This window comes from Lissotriton vulgaris, chromosome 2_2, assembly GCF_964263255.1.
Source record: "Lissotriton vulgaris chromosome 2_2, aLisVul1.2, whole genome shotgun sequence".
Taxonomy (NCBI): domain Eukaryota; kingdom Metazoa; phylum Chordata; class Amphibia; order Caudata; family Salamandridae; genus Lissotriton; species Lissotriton vulgaris.
Window position 1 is genome coordinate 87,853,356 of NC_141688.1, and position 15,216 is coordinate 87,868,571.

Below are 15,216 nucleotides of genomic sequence, written 5' to 3' on the forward strand. Positions count from 1 at the left end.
TCTTTTACTTGTCAAGCACCATAATGACCAAGTGAATGTATTGCACGCGAGCATCCAAAATCTGCCCAAAATAACTATTACATATATATATACATATATCTATATATATATATCCTGCCACCCAATAATAACGCTGCACTCTCCATACGATGTAGCCAGATACTTTCTTGAGTCATAGAATAATTCAGCACAACTCTCCCACCATATATATAACCCCAGTTTTTCATGTCTTCTCTGTAATCAGCTGGCTTTTTCCTTCATATGTTCTATTTGTTAGTGTGATGTTAGGGTTCAGTATACCTCTGCTTTAGGTTCTTCAAAGTGTCTTCTAGCTTATTTGATGGTAGCCTGCATGATTTGCTTTCCAACCTGGATATGGATTAACCATTGTCCCTTAGGTTTAGTTTCAAATATGATATAGTCAGTGATTGGGAAATACAGGTGGAGAGTGATACACTGCTTTTTTTGTCCCTTTTTGATATCTACGCTTGACCGCTTTGTCTTCCTCTGCTACATAGCTGCTATTGGACATCACTTATTACTGATTTTCTGCCACTTCACTCGTCAGGGGCACAAAACCTGCCTCCCTCCAGAACTCTGGTCACAGCTTCACTCTTAAAATTCACTCATGGTACTTAGGTTTAGACAAAAGGAGTAGAACTCTTTCTAATGTGTCCAACTTGTAATCCACTCTGCCACTACATTGACCTCTTTGTGGCCTAGAGTTATTAAGTGTCAGCAGTGCCGGCTGTAGCTCTGGAGGCGCCCGGTGCGACAATATTTTGGGTGCCGCCCCCCATGACCTCCTTTTCCACAGATTCCCTCACTAACACCTTCTAACAGTGCCCTTCGACATTCCATAGCCTCTCTCACATGCATTTAATTTGTTTTAAAGTGCTACTTATAGCAGTGTAGGGTTTCAGAGCACTTTACAGCATACACTCATTATACAGCGACAATGAATGATACATTTATAAATCAGTCTATAGGAAATGTTACATAAAACAATGAGGATTGCAAGGTGTAGGAATCACATAACATCCATCCTAGTAGGCAGTATATTTTAAGAGTGTTTGGTCTGGAGAAGCACAAACTCAGGATCTAAAAACATACCACAGTGGTTGGGGTTGGCTTTACTAATAAGAATGTATTCTACCCAAACAAATCCTTTTTAGGAACATTAGAAATAGATAATGAATGACTGCGGAAAAAAACATAACGTTAGAACCTATATTATGCAGTCTGCTTGCAGCTCTTTAATTACAGTTCATAAGGCACTGCACTATATTGGGACAGTAACTTATAAATTGCAAGTAATAAAAGGATCTCTGTGACAAAAGCAGTAAACCACTTCGCCATCCACATAAAAAACAGTTCTGTGATCTGCATGGTACATGTTCTTTGCAGAAGGCACATTACCCCCTCTACGATACTTCGTGATTATTCAGACTGCCATTAGACAAAATAACAAAACTCTGATCAGCAGGTACATTAATCACCAGAGTTCTCTTGACATTTTTATTGCTACCTGAAAACTACCGGACATACAAGGCACTCTGCAGCAGGTGCTATTAAACTCATGTTATTTCTAAACACAGTCCCCCCATCCCCGGTGCCATGTGCAGCCACGGTGTAGCTGCACATGGCACCGGGGATGGGGGGACTGTGTTTAGAAATAACATGAGTTTAATAGCACCTGCTGCAGAGTGGCACCTAGATGCGTCACTTTGTAAATATGGCGCAACAAGGCGCATATTTTACGCCACAGGTGCGTCACAAAAAGTGACGCACCAGCGGAGTAAAAGTGACGCACAGCCTCATAAATGAGGCCCCTGGTGCCCACAAGGTTCAGCTGGGCTCGGGGGAGGGGGGAGGGAGGGAGGTAAGAGGGGTGGAAGTTCTCTTCTCATTCCCTCACCTATATTCATTTACTCCTGTCCTTGATACAAGTAAATCTATTTGATGGGAAACAACATGCAGAGGATTAACTTATAAGTGTACATATGTTTGTGAATCGGTTTCATTACATCTATAGCAATACTGTGTTGCATTTTCTAAAGAAACAGAAATATATATCTAATCATAATTACCGTGTGGAATAAATAGCAAGAGCAGAGTATGGTGTTAACAATCTTTGCATATAACTTTGATTACTTAGATTGCGCTCTCAAGCACAGCAGCACTGTACAAGATAAGAACTGCACTTGGGTCAGCATGTAGGATACTAGAAGCCTTCCCACATAGGCCATGCTGCAAACTCACTCCCTTACAACCAAGCTTTACCCATGGAGAAGAGTGTGCCTGTTCATTTGTAGCGGTATGAAGCACTATATAGATGCACTGTAGCACAATTCATTAACAAAGCATGTCATTTGAAGTAAAGCAAGATGTTGTTGGCATTCACCGAACTGTGGGACACTCTTGACTCCATAAACCTGGAAAAGCTGAGGCAGACTACACGTGTGAATAGACTCTCTCACAAAGAACACATTGACCCTTTAGTCTTTAAATGTTAAAGGTTATAATGAATCTGAGATCATCTTTACTGAGTTTTTTGTAATTCGACCTGCCAGAATATTGGGGCCGAAATACCAAATACCACAACATCATGCGGATGCGTGTATAGGTAAGCATACATTTACTGTACTTACCTCCACCTCTACATGCCTTGAATATGTATGGAAAAAACAACAAGAATGCCAATACTGCGAAATAATTAGACTGATATCCGAGCGACAATGACCAAAACAAAGTGTCCTCAAGAAACCACTTGTTCCGTTTCTTTCATTGATTGCAACTTTTATTTATCTGTATTCATTTTTTAAGATTCTCCCCTGTCCAGACGAAAAATACGTCATCAATATAACGTAGCCAACCATTAATCCACAGTTTAAACGGGTTGTTTGTGTACACAAATCTCTCTTCATGTGCACTCATAAAGAGAACTGCCAATTCTGGAGCGAAGGCGCAGCCCATAGCCACCCATTTGATTTGAAAGAAAAAGTCCTCATTAAATTTGAAGAAATTCTTCTTTAGTGCCATTTTTGCCAGATCCAGTATGAATTTCGTAGGGATTTTAGTTGGTTTGGGCCTGCTGTCTAAGAACATTCCAAGGACCGCTAATGCATCGCCTTGTGGTATTTGAGTGTAAAGGGACACTACGTCCATACTCACTAGCCAATGTTTTTCCTCTTCAAATGTAATTTGGTCTATTTTATTTAAGAAGTCAGTTGTGTCCTGTAAAAATGATTTCACCTCTGTCATGAAGGGTTTAAGAAAGAAATTTACAAATTTGGAGACCGGTTCAAACAAGGATTCGCAACCCGAGACAATGGGCCTACCTGGGGGCTGTTGTTAGTCCTTGTACACTTTTGGTAGCACATACAAAATTGGGGTTCTTGTGTGCTTTTTTTGGAGAAATTCATATTCTTTTTGCAGAAATTTGACAGAGTGCATCCGTTTGAATAACGAGGTAAGCAGTGTGCCCAGGCTGAGTCTTGAGAGACTGGGAGGTGATGAGAGCAAGTTTGTAGTAAGACAAGTTTCTATTCTTTTGTCTTTCAGAGGCACTCTAGGTCCTGAGGAGAATCCCCACACTCGGGGTGATTCGAAACGCGTCGACCTTTCTATTATTTAGGCCAATCTGTTGAGTTGAATTTTTGAAAACAAATTATGAAACATGTTATAATGTTAGATGGCCACTTTTTTGATATGTATATAAGCTTTTTTTGATATGTATATAGGATTTTGTGATTAGTGTGTTAAAGGATTTGTTGCTTACCCCCTAATAATCAGTGGGTTCCAAGGTTGTAACCCCTGGGTAGGCACAGGATGATTGGTGTATGATAGTTAATTTGTCTGGATGTGTAATAGGTGAATGAGTCAGTCACAGTATGGTTGAAGGTTTTTTATGCTAGAAGATTTTTAGAGAGTGAATGCGGTTATAGAGCTCCCCCCCCCCCAAAAAAAACTTAGTGTTTTTTCCCCGAGTAAATAACTCAAATATGTGTTTTTGTTTGTGAAGTAATGCATAGGAATTATAATTGAAATCTTAAAAAATGAATGCAGGTAAATAAAAGTTGCAATCAATGAAAGAAACAGAACAAGTGGTTTCTTGAGGACAATTTGTTTTGGTCATTGTCGCTCGGATATCAGTCTAATTATTTCGCAGTATTGGCATTCTTGTTGTTTTTTCCTCTAATTGTGGCACTGCCTTGCTGCGTTTAAGCCAAAACCCTGGTTGTTTCATTGAATATGTATGGATCACACTGGCAGTGCTAGCACTAGATGGTGGATGATGAATGGAGGATGGATGGATTCTAATTAGATGGATGAACAGAGATGTAGCAACATAAATTACTTTCAGGTGTGTTATCATGGACCACTCTGCATGGACAAAGACACAACACAGACTAGAGGACTTCATCAATTAAAGAAAGAATGTAATATATCATGCAGAAAACATTTATTACTTGCCCTTTACCATTGTAAGACTGTAATAGGAGTTTAATGAGTCGTAATGCAATGAAGAAAGATGAATTATTTTCTAAAAACATAAAGGTACAACGCATTTTAGTATATTTTTAAATAATGCATTTTTTCTGAATCAAGAAGGGGCTCTATGTAACCATGCATCTTACACCACTGCAGTGCTTAATATGTGCCAGTGGTTTGCGGGGCTCAGCATCAGAACTTAATTATCAGAACCGGCTCTTGTGACATTCCAACACATGGCGGTGTTGTCTGTCTAATTTTGAGATGAGCACCACTACAGTGTTTAATAAGTCAATATACATTAGAAAAGAATAATACCTGCCGCTCATTCCATTATTGTAGATTTGGGAGGCTGGCACTGGTCTGAATTGTCACACTTGTAGGAGTGCAGTGGTTAGTAGTTGTGTTGGTACAGTTACTGGCAGTGCCAGAAGGGATATAGGTGGTGCAGACAGAAGTGAAATTGCAAGAAGGGCCCTGGCAGTTACTTTTTTTTGTGCAAAATAAGCACTGCTTCTCAGTGGTTTCTTATCTGCTATGCTCAGTGATTGCAGCATAGAGAGTAGTTACATGTTTTCAAACCATTTCTAAAGTTCAGATATGCATTATTTGATATAGCTAACATTGTTGTTAAATGCCAAGACATTTCCTCCATCACATATCATCACACTGATCACATTACTGATTGACATCATCAATGCCATAGCTGATGACATCACAGACATGATCACTCTATAAAGGAGTGTTTAATTGTGAGCGTGCTCTTTGAAAATACTCCTAACACCTACATGCCCACCACACACAAATGATACCCATATGCTCTCTACGACACTAAGGGCCTCATTTATGAAAACTGTTGCATCTCTGCGACAAAACAGCGATGCAACACTTTTCACTTCACCCTCCTTGCGACACAATGGATGCGCTGTTTTTAATGTATGGTGCTCCATGCCACAAGGAAAGATGGATATGTCAGGAATCCTGACGTATCTGTCAGTGCAAAAGTGACGGATTGTTGGAGTTGTTTCGCAAGCTTGATGCAACTCCAGCAATGCATGGGGCCTGTGCCTATTGCACTACACCACCCTTACGCCTACCATGAGGCAGGCGTAAGGTTTTAATGCAGTGGAGTCCTAGAAGTATTGAAGTGAAATCTGATAGATTTCACTACAACACTTCTACGAGGCTTTCTTGCGAGGGAATGCCCACCCTGCATACATTATACCTGACACATATATAATGTGGCGATGGGCTTTACAAGGTGGCGCATCTGCTTAGATGCCTCACTTTGTAAATATGGCGCAATGTGGTGCACTGTTTACGCCGCTGCTACATCACAAAAAGTGATGTAACGGCGGCACAAAAGTGTTGCAAAGCCTTCATAAATACGGTCCTAAGTATATCCAGGCGTGCACACTCCATACACAATGCTAGGCACTGTAGATACACACAGACATATACACTACACATTCAGTTCACTTATGGCTCCTCCTAACACTCACGGTCATTGTAGACACCACACACCACTGCATCATCCACGCTCCCAGGAGCACAAGCAACCTTACAGAGACTCATAGTGGTAATGTGGCCTGTCACTTGTCCTAGTGACTCGCTGACCTGCAGCCATTATGTCCTTTTAATAAAAGGTCTGTCAATCATGTACTACACACCACTTAGGGTAGTAAGGACAACCAAAGCTAATGGCGTGTCTGTCTGTGGTGCCCCGGATGCAGGGGCTCCAGGGCATCAATGGTGCATTGATCCTTGATATTTGGTATATTTTACAACCCACCCTGAAGTCAATTTCCCATGTTTGCTGCAAGGGCCTTGGCACCCATGCCACGTCAACCCTGATGACTGTGCCCTGCAGGAAGCCTGGGCTAATAGCGTTGTCAATGGAACACAGTAGAATTGTCCCAAACCTCCCTCCGGTACACTCAGATACTCACTTTATGTCTCCTCTAATCATTATTATTATACTCACGATCTTTTAATGTTGAAAAACGACTTAAACACAAATATAGGAAATATGACAAACTTGCTAAATGTCATATGACTAACTGATTACCTGTTTATTTATTAGAGCGCGTGCTAATTCTCTATAAGATGAAATTGTACATTTGTCAATTCACATCAGCACCCTTTCCAGACTCTGTAAGGAGGAGCAGACTCTGTAAGGAGGAGCCTAAACATAAACATATATAACTCCATTCTGAGGTGGGGCCAATGTACAAGACAGGAATCATGTTACGAGTTCATTTTCAAAGATGAAAGTCCCCTCCCCCTTTACCTCACAAGCTCCTCCCTCAATGGTAAGAACCCTAGAAGAACACACTCCTCCACCAAACTTTGAACTAATATCGAAGCACAAGCAGGGTACAGGCAGAAATTAAGATTATTATCAATAAGTAATCCGAGCATTATCTCTCTATTCCCTGCCTCATCTCATCTTTCGGTTCTGAGACTATACCACAGTTGTACAGATGCTGGCATACACAGGGACACTTGCAACTGTCTCCATTCAGGTCAAGGAATAGGAGAGTTGGACGACACTCCCAAAACTAGAGGAGGTGGGAGCAAAATGCTCCAATGAAAGGCAGGGAGGAGAGCCAAATCCAATCCAAGGTGTTACCTTAGCAAAGGCCAGCTCTGTAGGTCGGATACACACAGTGAAGACGAAACTTGACGTGCTTGTGCTTGTAATGTTACCACTGTCACTAAGGGTAATTCCTCTAATGTGCTCCTCTCTGCACTGGTGCATCCACCATCAGGTTGTTCCCACTGACAAGTAGCAGATTGGCATCAGGGACAAGTGAAAATATAACACATAATACCTGTCCATGCAGGATCAGCCCATACTCAGAATTGTGCTGCTTTGGCAATCATCTAGTTATCCTGGTGTTATCACAGGGCATCAATGCCCTCTTACAACTCCGCCAAATAGTTCTCCTGTGTGCAGTCCCTTCGAATTCACACCCCTCTATGCAGGACACTCAAGTAGGCCTTTTGTCAAATAATGTCACTAAAGCCCAGAGTCAGTCCTGTGCAGAGGCATGCATCCCTCTGGTCCACACCTAAGCCACACTGCCATCTTGCCATCCTCTGCACCATACCCACTGGCGGAAACTGCCCTTGGTTACCAGGGGGGCCACCTTCTAGCATGAGAGGTCTCTGGCACTAGCAGGCACCACCATGGTGGTAGAAGCAATGCCATGCTGATAGCTGTGAAAGGGGCAAACTCTCTGATTCCTCAGGGCCTCCTTGTAATGCTAGCTGGGGATGGAGGGTGCAAGGTAATAGGAGGCCTTTCGAAGCAGGGGTAACAGGACTCCTCACAAAGGCATGGCAATTGAGAGCTGCCACCAGGTCTGAGAAGCCACAGTGCCATCCTTCCGCTCTAGCAGAAGATGTAAAAAGCAGGTGGCGGGCTGCAGGAAGAGGTGGGGATTCTGCAATCTGGTCGGTACCATCTCTGCCTCTGCCACCGCCTTGTCATGGGCAGCCAGAGATACCATGGGGGAGGGAGGCTCCTCCAGAGGCTAAAGCCTAAATATGCACTAGGGTTTACCATACTGCCAGATGTGCACTGTGTTATGCAGCATATGGCTGAGAGCCTAATTCACACATACTATGGGGCACCTAAGTTGATATTCTGTGCGCAATTATTACTTTGCACTGCCTGATTCACAGGCTCAGGATTGGTGAAATGTGTGTCAATGTATAGATGCATTTCTGCATTTGTAGGTTCAGGATAAGTGGTCGATTTATGGTTGGTTGTGGGTGGAACGCACTGCAAAAGTGAGCGAACAGCCTTGAACTTGTAAGGTTGTGGCTACTAACAATGATTCCTGCAGGCAGCTCTTTTACCTTGGACAATCATGAAACATTATTACTGTCAATGGAGGAAGTAAATGTGTTGCCAGAATGGCCAGATGGAGGACTCATGCCCATATTTAATGGGAGGTTTTATATTTCCCATGTTTAATGGGCCCAATATGTTTTACAACATAGAAAAAATTGTCTCCCATGTAGAAAGAAAGAGTCACATGCCAATGTACATTTCTATTGCATTTATGCATGCAGATCCCCTCCACCTGTGAAAAAACCCCAAGAGTACATGTTACACATTGAATTTTTCCAGGAAGTCCACAGATATGTAGATCTTCTAGAAAGGATCCTTCATGATTTCCTAAGAAATCCCACTCAGCTCCGAAGGTAGGGCTAGCCCGACTGGGGTGGATGGGTTTTGTGAATTAGGCCCTTACAGCCTGATTAATGAACGGTAATTGCGCTCGCAAAGGGCCAGATTCTGAGAATCTGGCCCTTTGCGAGTGCGATTTTTGCATTTGGGATTCATCATCCCAAATGCAAAAATCGCTGATTGCGATCTCGCAATTTTGCGAGGAATTACATTTAAGGAATCTCTATTTGAGATTCCTTAAATGTAATTCATCATCCACATTTCTTTTGCGAATTCGCAATTTCTGGCCGCAATTTACCGCGAGGTGAAACCTCGCGGTAAATTGCGAAAACTCAGAAAAATGCATTTAAATGCATTTTTCTGAGTTGCATGTTACACACACACATGTCCTTTGGACATGTGTGTATGCAACACCTGTGTCAAATGTCATTTGAGGGGTGGTACAGGGTGTCCTTTGGACACCCCTGGCACCCTTCAAATCGCACTCTTATTTGCGATTAGCAAATTGCTAATCGCAAATAAGGAATACTCCCCATTCATTCCTATGGGCCTTTTGGCCCATAGGAATGAATGGGGAGTTTTTCCTTATTTGCGATTAGCAATTTGCTAATCGCAAATAAGGAATCAGTAGGAATCGCAAAAAATTTTGCTAATCCTACATGAATCCCGTTTTGCGAGTCCTTAATAGCGATTCACTATGATTCGCTATTAGGGCCTCGCAAAACGGGAGATTGATGAATCAGGCTGTAAGTCTGTAATGCTGATTACAATATCCTCTATTGAAGCACAGGAGCAAACTAACAGAATGTGTACCTGACGGAAACTCAGACTCGCATCTAGGGCAACCCTAACAACAACAATAATAATATTACATTGTTTTTATACAATGCTAAATAGCACACATGCTCTATTTCTAAGCACTGTAAATAATAGATGCGATATTACGTGTCCGGTATGGTAAGGTGTCTGCAAGACTGCACCAGACAAAAATACACACACACTCTCTCCCTCTCTGTTTTGAAATTCTTAAAAGAAGTTAGTTATTTCACAGAATTTTCTGTTTTCTCTCGCTTTGTACCTCTACCAATCCACGTTCATCTCCCTTTCTACTTCTCCTTTAGCCCCTCTCATGCACCCTGCTTGTCGTATAATATATTTTAATATTATATGCCAGCGTGATTGTTGGATAAACTGAACTTTACCCCTCCCCCCACAAAATTTTACTGAGCAAGCTAGGCCCCTGCTAAGAGTCTGTCTTGCCATCAGCTGCGGTCGGTAGTAGGAGTTCCTGCACGGCGATGACGTGGGGGGGGAGGGGCAGGGTGAGGGGTAGTAATGTATCTGCATCACCAAATGCGATGCAATGTGTTTACTTACCTGTTAAACTCCGTAATCCATACATTACTAGCCCCCCCACCCTGCCTCTCCCCCTCCCCACGTCACCGCCCTGCAGGAACTCCTACTGCTGAACGCGGCTGCTTGCCATGAACCTCAAGACCAGGGGACTGTCTAGGATAACCCTCAGACCTCTATGATAGACTTAAACAAGGGCTACTTGACCTCTTAGGTAACATCTGATGTGAGAGAAAACGTGAACTTTGATAACATCCTTGACATTGATGTAGGTGGACGGCAAAGAGTTAAGGCAAGGATACAAAGCACCATTTCATTTGTGGGTAAAACCTCCCACATTGACCATTTTATTAAATTCACACATAAATGATGCGCTCCATACATATGCGCCACAGGTTAACATGTATGAACAATTCGGCATCTCTAGAGGCGTGTTGTACCAGCAGGACACAACACCACCCCCTTTTCCAAGCCACCATCTACTAGGGAAGGGCCAGAGAGTCCAGGACCACCAGCAGGACGGCCCCCTCTCCCGCCAGCCCAGAGCCGCCATAACTGCCTCCCCTGCTTCAGGGTCAATTATTTTCCGACCAAAAAGAGTCCCCCGGCCTTTTCTTTTATCCGGGACCCGCCACTCAATACTGCACTTAGGGATGGGTGGGTGGGCAACTGTTGCTCCGGCTAGCCTTCCTGTGCTGAAGGCGAGAGACAAAGAGGGCTACTCCTTGGGGCACAATAATTTTAATACCTTGGGGGGAGGGCTCTCAGACGCCCACCTGGCATCTCACATTACTGAGAGACCCTCCCCATGACAGTAGCCTGGAGAATCGAAACTTCTTCTCTCCTTCCTTTCTGTCTTCCTTTCTTTCTGCTGAGTTCCCGTGCTCCAGCTTTGGTTGGAACTTAAGTGAATCTATCGATCGCCCTCCCTCTATCTATCTATCGCCCTCACTCTATCTATCTATCACCCTCACTCTATCTATCTATCGCCCTCACTCTATCTATCTATCGCCCTCACTCTATCTATCTATCACCCCTCACTGTATCTATCTATCGCTCTCACTCTATCTATTGCCCTCCCTCTAACTATCTATCGCCCTCACTCTATCTATCACATCAACACAGCATCACTCAGCACCACCACAGCATCACTCAGGGGCACCACAACCTCACTATACGCTACCACAGCATTACTGAACGCTACAGCATCACTCATCGCCACCACATCACTCAGCGCCACCACAGCATCACTCAGCACAACCACAGCATCACTCAGCGCAACCACAGCATCACTCAGCGCAACCACAGCATCGCTCAGCACAACCACAGCATCACTTGTTCAAATATGTTCTTTCAATGTTTCAAGCTTTATTACAAATGACACCAAAAAATGTTAAATAATGCTAAAGGTGTCACATTTGCAAATTCTATAAATATTGGCATTTACAATAACAAAATGAATACATTTGTTATTATAAAAACATATACATAACTTAAAAAATTATTAGAGTTACAAGGCCAATAGCTCCAACTTTTCTAATGCGAGACCTATTGCATTTCCAATGCTTGTTTCACTTCTAGCTGGGCCCACAACAAAGGTATGCTTTAAAGTGCCATTGGTCCTCCTTTTGTTCGAGTATCATCCTGGCTGGGAGCTATCTGAAGCCTAACACCTAGATGCCAATGCAAACAATGGAAACAAAAGCACGCAGCTTCCTATCGCTTCACAAGTACTTGTGAGAAACTGTAGTTCAGAGGCAAGTTTTTGACTTTGCTCAACCTTGTATATGACTAAGTTATATATACAGTGTAGAAATGCCAGATGCATCAGTCTGTGTGATTAATTACCCAAATAAGTATTTAAATAGCACTTATGTTTTTTTTTAGTTTTCTAATCTGTGATGTCGGAGCACTTTACATCACACACACACATTATGCAGAGAAAATATATCATGCAAGTGTGAAATCAATGTGTAGGAAATGTTACATAAGTCATTGAGGGTTACTAGGTGTAGGAGTCAGGTATCGTCCTTACTAGTAGGCATTATATGTTATGAGTGCAAGGTCTGGAGAAACACAAAATTAGGATTTAAAAGGTTATGATCTGGTTAGGGGTGTCTGTACTAATATGACTTCATGACTACCCAACAGAACGCTTTTCACCAACCTTTTAATAATGACAGATTGAGAAAAACCGCAAGGTTCAAATCCTATGCTTTGCAATTTGCTTGTAGCTCCTTGAAGCTAATGTGTAACTCACTGTGCTATACTAGAAAGACTGCAACATATTAACTGCAAGTAACAAAAGATTCTCTGGCCCTGATTATGATGTCACTGTTGCGGAATGGGACCCCACAGACCACAGGTCAGCGGTTCAGAACACAGTGCGGTCGGAAACATACATTTTTCTATGGGAGCTTGTGCGGTGGGCGGAAACCGCCCACAACATAAGCTCCCATAGACAAATGGATGTTTCCAAACATTCCTGCACCGTGTGGCAGGCACCTTGAGGTGCCAGCCATAGTGCACAGATGTTGTGGGGCCACTATGGGTGCCCACTAGGGCAGTATGTAGAGGCTGCGGAGGGATGTGGGCCCTGCTGGGGGTCCCAACAGACCCCTTCATACAGCCGTACCAAGTCAGAAAGGCCAACATGGTACTGCTGTTGGAAAGTGCCATCATTACCCTGACAGCGGAAATGCCGCCCTTAAGTGTTATTCAGGCCTTTCCGACTGGCCGACGGGCTCAAGGACCCCATCGGAACTGAGTCTGATTCCCTGGCCGGTTTAAACTTCAACCACCTTTATTATAATACAGGGGTTGGACTTTAAACCTACAATGTCGATCGGGAAGCCTCCGACCAGCCTAATTGTAATTAGGCCCTTAGTGTCAAAAGTAGTAACCCACTTACCTGTCTACATAAAATCAAACCTGTGATCTGCACGTTACAGAATGTACTATGCTGCAGGCATTTTAACCTGCTACGCTGCTTTATAAGTCAATGCTGTGACTAGACAAACATAGATCTCTCCAGCAAGTGCATTTTTGCCAAGAGGTATCATACTATTCTTATTATCTTCTCAAAACTGCAGTGCACACAAAGATCTGTGCAGCAGGTGTCTTAACTTAATCAAATAGTTTAAAATGCAGCCTCTTTCTGACCAATTCAGACATAATGCACAGGTAGGTGTGACTGGGTACAATGAGTGCTGTGTGCTCTTCAGGAACAGCACACTAGCCAATGTGGGTGAGTACAACGAAGACTGGATGCTTTTCAAGAAACACACACTGGCCGGTGTGTGTGCCTCACAAAGACGATACTTTCAATGGTAAGTGCTGTTTAGTCAGGGCAAACTGACAGGTGTGAGCAGTCCATGGAGGGTTTCCGTTTCGAGCAGCAACCTACAGGTGTTGAAAGGGCTTTCTTAATTTCACTTCCAGCTGGGCCAAAACAAAGGTATGTTTTATGGTTGAAATATTTTATTAGTATTTGTAAAGACAAGTGTAACAATAGCCACCACCTACATCCACCAGCCGGTGGGGTTCAGTCGCATCCCTGGAATAAAGAATATAGAGAAAGAAAAGTAGAAAAAAGAAGATAGGCCAGGACACCACCAGGTAACCGTTGCGCTTTAAAAATGTAATTAACATAACATAACTTAGGCCTACCAGATTCGGGTTGTGTACTGTAATTCGAGCGGGTACCTTGAGGGCATCCGGGGCAGCCAGGATCAACCAACTTCATTCGTCCGTGCGGGGAGGAGCTTTAGTAAGCTGGAGTACTCAGAGGTATCTCGGGCAAGTGAGTTCTGTGAATTCGGAGGACAAAAACTCTATGGTGGTGCCCATGTTTTATCAAACTTAGGGAGAGAACGTGTTAGGCCGGCTGTAATCTTCTCCATCCCTAGTGTGTCCTATAGCCTATATAGACCAGTCTAGTCAGGAAGGTATCGCCTCAGTTCCCCATCTAACCTGCAGCGCCTGTTTGGCTGCTCCCAGAGCCAGGGTGATTGCTCTACCACGGCAAGGTCTAAGAAGGAACATCAAGGCATTGGAGAGCCCTAGCAGTATGAAGGAGGGAAGTTTAGGTAGGTCAGTGTGGTATATGCTATCTATCTCTTTTGAGAATTGCATCCCAGTAATCCTGTATCTTTGGACATGGCCACAGAATATGTGTAAGGGTGCCCATGTGACCACATTGACGCCAACATTGCCCAGTCTCTCCCGGTTTCCATCTGGCTAGCCTCGTCAGCGTAAAATGCCAATTATGCACAATTTTAAAAAACATTTCTTTACCCACCGTACTGCAGGAGGTGGCTCTGCCTCTATAGATAATGTCTTGCCATTCATTGGGGGATAACTCATACTCAAATTCTGCCTCTCATCTATGCTGCACAAGGGACTTACTATGCTGCTTGGGGGTATATAGGAAATAGAATGTGTCTTACAGTATCCGCTTATCGGATGTTCTTGTAGTATACCACCGCTCAAATTTGGTCATGGGGCGGCCTGCGTGGGGGTACACCTGTGGCTGGGTCACCCAGTGGTGAAGAGCCAAGTATTGCCAGTATGTGTTCCAAGGGATCCCGAAGCCTGTGGTGAGGCTAGCAAAATCCATCACTCCTTTCTCGTCGAAGAGATCTCCAACACGTTTGCAATTTGCCTCCTGCCAGTGAAGATAACTGTTACCTGTGCATGTGAGAGGGAAGTCCAGGTTTCCTATAAAGGGGTCTGTTCACAAGGTGAATATCCTCCTCAGATCCCCACCTGAATACTATGGTATTTGTAGGGACAGGGGTTAGGACTATACCATCTGTACTTTACAGATCTGGGTCAGCACTTTAAAACAAACTCTATAATTCAAACTGTTGCATTGATTCCAACTAGTGTCACCTCCACACTCTCCCTCCCCTAATATGAACAGAATACTTCCAGTGAGTGAAAAGGAGATACTAAAAGAAAAATGTGTGAGAGGGCTGGTGGTGCCTCACAGGAGTGACACCATGGGGGTAAGCAGGAAGTTACTCACCTGCTACCTCAGTTTCTCATCGTCAGCAACCACCAAACCCGAACATAAAAGTGAATGTGAAAAGGAAAAAAGGGTGAACACTGGTGCTAGGATGTCGAACACTGCCAGTACATCAGTAAGAAATCCTATGTACCGCAGG